Source organism: Martes martes (assembly GCF_963455335.1).
Source record: "Martes martes genome assembly, chromosome: 7".
Taxonomy (NCBI): domain Eukaryota; kingdom Metazoa; phylum Chordata; class Mammalia; order Carnivora; family Mustelidae; genus Martes; species Martes martes.
In genome coordinates this window covers 3,642,705-3,650,667 of record NC_137894.1, presented here as the reverse complement: position 1 = coordinate 3,650,667, position 7,963 = coordinate 3,642,705, and the positions used below count along the sequence as shown (strand labels likewise).

At 44.1% G+C, this 7,963-nt stretch overlaps 1 protein-coding gene across 1 annotated transcript in view; it reads right to left on the bottom strand.

The window, feature by feature from the left end:
* Positions 1-7,963, bottom strand: part of HDGFL3 (HDGF like 3) — a 75,431-nt gene that overhangs the window by 2,425 nt on the left and 65,043 nt on the right. The gene's annotated exons all lie outside the window — the stretch shown is intronic.

Below are 7,963 nucleotides of genomic sequence, written 5' to 3'. Positions count from 1 at the left end.
CTGTAAAAAAAAAAAGAAAGAAAACAAGACTTTAGATGATTTGGGACATTAACGATAAAAGCTCCGTACCTGTAAAGTACATAATAAATGGGATTTTCTGAGATTTTAATCTGTACTGCAGCATTACCAATACTCAGCAAGAACGGCCCGGTGAGGCTGTGCTTGATACCGGTCAGCTCAGCAAGCTAAAAGAGGTGCTAGGGCATCTGTAGTGTGCCATTCAAAAAAAGGAAACAAAACAATAAACTCTGTCTACTGTCTGGCAGGGACAGAGTGCAGTAGCGTGCACTCGTACAGCTCAGGACAATGTATTGCTGGGATAAAGTCACTGGAGAAATTGAGATAATCCATCTTTGTGAGGACTGTGGTGTCAGAAAGAAAGGTAAGCTGCTTCAAATTTGAAAAGCATTTGGAATGTATGCAAATTACTCTGTATAATATTTATAACTTAATTACTTGGGACATATGGCTCGAAGAAATACAAGATTTAACAAAATCAAGATGTACGATAAGAAAGGAAGTCTAGATTTCTTTTAAAATCTAGATGGCATCTGTGTGACAAAATATTTCCATTTCAGAAAAGAATTGTTTCAATCTGGGTCCTACCATAAATCCTACCAGGTTACGTTTCTTTATAGGGACGCTGTTTTTGTTTTCTTCATCATTAACCCAAATACCTTACTCCCCTTACTCCCCATGCTCTCAAGGGACAAAGGAAAGAGGGATTTTGGGCCCCTGTATTTCTTCCTAAAACAGCCTGTTTCCATTCTTTCCTTTGCTAAGTGAATGAACTTGCTTGTGAGCTCATGAGTACTCACTCGTGTGAGCTCATGAGTACTCGCTCGTGGGTATGTTCTCACATGTATAGTCCAAATCTATAGTGTACATTATGCCATATATAAATAATTCCAGGACCTTCAAACAGGAAAAGCTACTAAGCCTCAAGATGGCAGAAATACTTTTCTTGGGGCGCCTGGGTGGCTCAGTGGGTTAAGCATCTACCTTGGGCTCAGGTCATGACCTCAGGGTCCTGGGATCAGCCCTGCATTGGGCTCTCTGCTCAGCAGGGAGCCTGCTTTCCCACCCCCTTCTCTGCCTACTTGTGATCTCTGTTTGTCAAATAAATAAAAAAAATCTTAAAAAAAAAAAAAAAGAAATACACTTCTCTTACAGCCAGCCTGCTCTGTTCCTACCTGAATGAGAAAGTCAACTAAAAAAATAAAAAATAAAAATCATATTTCAAATCTGTGAACCTGCAAAATGCAGTGACTAGTGACTCCTAATTATTTATTAACACATAAAAATACTAGATATGATTATACTCACAGACTTTGGGGGATTTTCCTCTCTTGTGAAGGAGGAAGACACCCATTTAAAGCAATGAAAAATTATAAACAAAAGGAATTTATTTAACAATGTCTTTTCACTAATACCAGTGTGAAAGGAAATAAAATCTGTGTGGACACTGGTGAAACATTCATAGTACCAACGACTCAAACTGTATTGAAGAACATCTTTGGGACGGATGGTCCCAGAGCTGCCTCGGAATAGAATTAATGCTCCCAACAAAGAAAAGGCGATACCAGAATGTGACCACAACTGTAAGGACATGGGATTTTGGGGGGGGGGGGCGGGCGGGGGTGTCTTTCAACAGGTACTGTCGAATGGGTGCTTATAAAAAGCGAATTACAAATCCATTTTTTAACTTGTCATATACCACCACGACTCTATTTGCATCTCCACATCAAAAACCGTCTTGCTGATTCATAATGGTACGTATCCTGGACATGGTGCTCGGAGCACCACTGTCACTTGACAAAACGATGACAGGTAGACTACGGTTATTCGGACGCTTTCTCAGAAGTAAGTGAAATGAGCCTATTCCCTCAAGGAAGACAACTGGAAGTATTTGTTGCCAATGATGAAACTTGAGCTTTTAAGTGAAACTCAGAATTCTGGAAAACTTAGTCCTCTACAGTCAAGACTTCCCAATAAGGATTTTTCTGACAAGATATACCTGGTATTTAAAAATGTGATTAAAAATACTTTATAGGGGCGCCTGGGTGGCTCAGTGGGTTAAAGCCTCTGCCTTCGGCTCAGGTCATGATCCCAGGGTCCTGGGATCAAGCCCCGCATCGGGCTCCCTGCTCAGCAGGGAGCCTGCTTCCCCGTCTCTCTCTGCCTGCCTCTCTGCCTACTTCTGATCTCTCTCTCTGTCAAAGAGATAAATAAAAAAAAAATCTAAAAAAACCCACAAAACTTTATAATGAAAGATTTGGAAGACCCAACTAATTCGGGGAACCAATATCTTCCAAATGGGTAAGAGCTATTCAAAGTGCCAGACAGTCCAACGGACTTTATTAGCAGAATACAAAAAGTTCAGACTGCACATGGCTAATATAACCTTTCACAGAGCTGGTGTAATATCAAAGAAGAACATTCGCAATGATCTGAAGAAACTATTAAAATACTTGTATCTCCACTTTCCAACTACGTATCTCTGTGAGGCCACATTTCTTCATATAACTCAACCAGAGACTGAAAACAGAAGCAGATATGAGAACCCTGATGTCTCGTATTAAGCCAGACATTAAAGAAATTTTAAAATGCAAAACATTATGGGGCACCTGGCTGGCTTTCAGTAGAGCGTGTGACTCTTTGATCTCAGGGTCGTGAGCTCGAGCCCCATGCTGGGTACAGAGGCTGCGAAAAAAATTAAATAAAAACTTAAAAAAAAATGTAAAGCAGTGTCTTTCTTCTCAAAACACTTTCTAAAAAATGTATTTTTCATAAAAATGTTATTTATATTGAGTGTTATTTTACAAATTAATAAATATCTTAAAATTAGTTTTTATTCCTCATTAAATAAATGCTCACAGGTGTAACAGAAGCTCTTTGGGGCCCTCAATAACTTATAAGTGAATTAAAGGGGTGCTGAGACCAAAAAGTTTGATGAACCACTGGCTGAGCAGATGCTGAGTACAGGGTTCGAAGGAAGGCTGCACAGATAACCTGGGATCTGAGTACGAAGGCCAACATCTGCCGAAGTAAGGAGTCTGGACTTGATCTTGAGGGCACCGGGGAGACTAAGGATACAGCCCCTTACTACAGAAAGGAAAGGTCAGGGCTGGAAGGATAAAAGCATGGACACTGCGGAGTGGTTACAGCGAGCGCAGCGGCTGTCCTCCCAGTATTTATTCGATCCCCTGCTCTTCCCTGCTGTTATGTGTGGCCTTGTGGTTTGGGGACCTGACTCCAGCTCCAGGAGTGGGGAGAAACTGACTGGTCCCAGTCCCAATCATCAGTGGTTGGTTCAGGGATGGGTGACTTTCGGACAGGGTCTCCAGCACACCCTTGTGTAACGCCCTCTCCCCCTGACTGTGGGCAGGACCTCAGTGAGTTACTTCTAATGAACAGGATGAGGAAAAAGTGATGGGAATGTCACGTCTGAGATGAGATTACGAAGGACTGGCTTCTGTCTTGCTAGCACTCTCTCTTGCGGATGAGGCTTTCTGGCATGACGGAGCTGCCTTGGGGGAAGCTCACGTGTCAAGGAACCTAGGGGGCCTCTGGCCAAAGTTAGGGAGGAACTGAATCCTGCCAACATCTACTGAGTGAGCCTGGAAGAGGACCAACGCCCCAGCTGAGCCTCAAAATGATTTGAGCCTCTAACACCTTCTTCGCAGCTTTGGAGAGACCCAGAGATGGAGGGCTTAACAAGTTATGCCTGTCCGGATTCCTGATCCACGGCAAATACCAGATAATAAATGCTGTTCTAAGCCACTACATCTTGAGGTAATTTGTTACACGGCATCATTGCCACAGCAGGCCCAAGCCAATCGGTGCACGGTCCTCTCGTCACAAAGATGAGTAACTACTTCACAGCTCCGTGGATCAAGAAGGGACGCTCCAAGTGTTCTGGAGCCTGCCCTTTTCTGCCTCATGCTTCGAACTGTCAGGAGCGAGGATGTTGTCAGAGCCTCTGGAAGTAAAGGGGTCCCCAGAAGTCTGTGGGTTCCTCCTAAGAACCTCTTCTCTCCTTCCCTCACCAGTACTTATAACCATAACACCATCTGCCTCGAGACCTTTATGGCCTATACTTACTGTAGTTACCAGAGACGGGCTCCTGGGCATCCGTCACTTCCTACATGCTCACCCCCAGTCAGCTGTGTCCATGTTAGTCTACGACTTCATCTCTTCAACTCTCCTGCCCCCACCCAGATTCCTTGAACTCTTCCACCAGGCCCCTTGGAAATCACAGCCACAAGCAAATCTCCCATATTCCCAACTTGCATTTCTCGGCTATTCTGCCCCCAAATTTGTTCCAACAGAAACCTAGTACTCCCTGAGGACGGTGCTGCTGCTTCTCCCGCAGGCCTCCCGTGGTAGCTCTTGTACCACGGGCCCGGAGGCGGGGAAGGTGTCCTTCCTGAACATCACCGCTGTACCTAAGCCGTTCCTCCTCTCCCCTGTGCTCTCCTCCGACCACCCAGTCCTCCCAGCTCTGAACTGCCGCCCCTCCTGCCTGCAGTCCCGTCCACACCGCCGGGGCTACTCCTTACTCCCACTGTCATTGGGTATCATCACCACTGGGAAGTCTCTCCGTGTAGAACTGTCTTTCCAAAACCCTGACCTCTCGGTGCCTTGATTCTCTCTCCTCCTCCACCCTCGCTCAGTCACTCACCCCCATGGCTAGTTCTTAGGCAAGTGTTTCTCACGCCCCGGAAGTACAGGAGTCCCCCACAGATCTGCACTTTCACTTTCTTTGGTCAGCTGTGGTCGGGAAGCAGACGAGCTTCCCTCTGACTTTCCTTCCATCAGAAGGTCAGCGGTAGCTTCCATTACAGGGGCTGCGTCACTCTCCTCACGTCATCTCATCCCGTAGGCGTTCTGTCATCTCCCTTCATCAACCACAGCAAAAAGGGTGAGTACCGCACAGGAGGTATTTTGAGGGAGGTCACTTTCACTTAACTTCTATTACAGGATATTGTTACAGTAGTTCTATTTTATTAGCTACTGTTGTTACCGTCTTACTGTGCCTAACTTACACATTAGGCTTCATGATAGGCACATACATGTAGGTAAAAATACAGTATATATGGGGCTCATACTATCCACGGTTTCAGCCATCCACAGGGGCTCTGGCAATATAGCTCCTACAGATAAGGGGGGACAACTGTATTTGCAAACATGGTTTTAAGTCACTGTTTTGGGGGGTGGAATTATGAAGGCATTTTTGGTTGTCCTAAGAACTTGGAGGCTGTCTGGTATTTTGCAGGCAGGCGTCAAGGGACCTGTGCCACAAACGGCGCTCACCCAGTGAAATGTCCCACTCAAGTACCAGCCCCACCTGCAGGGCGACCACCACCGCAGCTCTTCCACAACCTGATGGAACAACGCACTCTTCCATCACCACTTGTCCCCGGCTCTCTCTCTTTAGCTAGGATTCTACCTCCAATAATTCTCTGATACTGAAAATCTGTTGACCCACTCTCTTCCTCATGCCTTTTTTTCTCCTTCCAAACATATTTTGGTTCAATGATCCATCACTGTAACTGCTCCCTTCCTTGCACAAAATCCATTTCTGCCTCCATCCGCCTCCATTCTAGTTGCACTCGATTCTCTGCCTTTCCATGGTTGCACAGTTGAATACGCCTGGAGAGGATCGCACACTCATCCTGACGACTGTTCTCACTTTAAGTCACGGCCACTAACCTCAAGTGAGCCCTCACTTCATTCCCCAAGTCTATCCACTCTTCTCATCTTCTAGGGGACTACTTTGTCCCATTTCCTCTCTCTCTTGAAATTTCTAACACTGCTTCCCGGTATCAACTCTCAAATGCTGACCTCACTTCATGAGAAAACAGAAGCAATCAGATGAGAACCTGTACAAGCTCTCACCCTAACTAAGTACCCACTTACCTGCCTTCCCTCCCACCTCAGCAGGGGAGCCAAGGTAGCCCTCCAGATGTGCTCTAGATCTTACGCCTCCTTGTCTTCTGAAGAGCACTGCTTCGGCAACTCCTTCCTACATTACCATTTTATGCTCATTCGTTCCTCATGTGAATCATTCTTACCAGCACATGGGCTGTAAATTCTCTCATCAAAAAAAAAAAGCCCCTCTTGACTCTCTCTCTTGGACCACGACTATTAAGTATTTGAAAAGAAGTTTAAGATTAGTCTACTAGCCGTACAAGGCATCAGGACTCATTGTACAGCTACTATAACTAAGAAAAGTATGATCCTGACCGAAAGAACGTAACAGAGAACCCAGAGAGTGACCCATGGCTGTGAGAGATGACACTGTAGGTCAGAGAGGGAAGGAGGGACAATTTTTTTTTAATTGTAATTTTTTTTATTGGAAAACAAATATACAACTTGGAATGGACTTGAGGCAAATTGTGCCATAAGCAGATTTTCTTTAAAAAATATGGAACGCTTCACGAATTTGCATGTCATCCTTGCGCAGGGGCCATGCTAATCTTCTCTGTATCGTTCCAATTTTAGTGTATGTGCTGCCGAAGCGAGCACAAGGAGGAACAATTTAGTAAATGGTTCTGGTTCCCATGGTTATTCTGTGGGGAAAAAAGGCAATAGTCCTACTTCATCTTATAGTCCCAAATCAATTCCGGATGGATTAAACACTAAAATGTTAAAAACAAAACTTACAAATTTAAAAGGAAATACAGGAGAGTATCTTTCCGATCTTGGGAAAGGGACAGGTTTCTTAAACAAGACAGAAGAATGCTAACCGTAACAAGAAAAGTTTGAGACATTTACTGGAGAGAAAGTCTGTTCACCAAAAGGTATCATAAAAAAATCAGACAAGCTACAAGTGTGGAGAAGATATGTACAAATGCACATGACCAATCACACTAGTCAGAATCCAGAATATGTAAAGGAGTCCTACAAATGAGTCACCAAAAATAGTCTAATAGGAGAATGGGCAGAAATACAAAATCAAGGAGATGCCAGAAGGAACCTGGATGGCAGATAAACGAGTGAAAAGAAGCTCAACCTCACTATTCATCAAAGAACTGCAAACTAAGACTATAATTTACACTCGTGATTATAAGCAAAATTTTAGTCTGACAAGGACACGTCAGTCTCAGGAAAGCCGTACGCAGATGGCCGGAGTGTGAACTGGCCCAGATACTTGGGGATGTCCTTGGGCTTTCTCTTCTAAAGTCAGCAACCGTGAGCTCCTGAGCTGGCACGGCCAGCTCTCGTGTGCAGTAAAGACCCTCTAGCTTCTGTGCACGAGGAGGCGAACAGGAGAGTGTTCAGAGCAGTACAGTTCAGAATTGTGAAAACCCGGGAACAACCAACATGTCTGTCAAGAGGAGACTGAATCAAGTGTGGTGTATTCGTAAGGCTGAGTGTCACACAGCGGTGGAGAGTTAACAAGCTACTCCGCACACAACCGCGTGAGGGGCTCCTGGAAGCACACAAGCAAGTGAACATCACTGTTGCTTAAACAGCTCAAAAATGAGCAAAACTAAACAATGTATTATTTAAGGATATACCGATATGTTAGATAGGAGCAAAAATTCTGAAAATGAAAGGAAATAATACAACACTAGTGATTATCTCTGGGTAGGAAGAAGATGGGTCAAGGGAAGAGTATGGAATTAGATGTAAGTTACTGTTCTGTTTTAGGCTGAGTGGTAGGGTTACTGATATTCATCAGAATACCATATTAAATTTATAGCACATATATATTCTTTTGCATAGACAAATGTATTATTAAAAGTGGGTTAAAAATAAAAGGATCTACTTTGCACAGAGTGGGTCTAGAGGGAACATACGTCAACATAATAAAGGCCATATAGGAAAAACCCACAGCTAATTAAGAGCTGTTCCTTTAAGATCAGGAGTAAGACAAGGATGTCCATTCTTGCCATTTTAATTCATGTAGTACCGATGTCCTAGCCACAGCAATTGAACAAGAAAACAAAAAGGC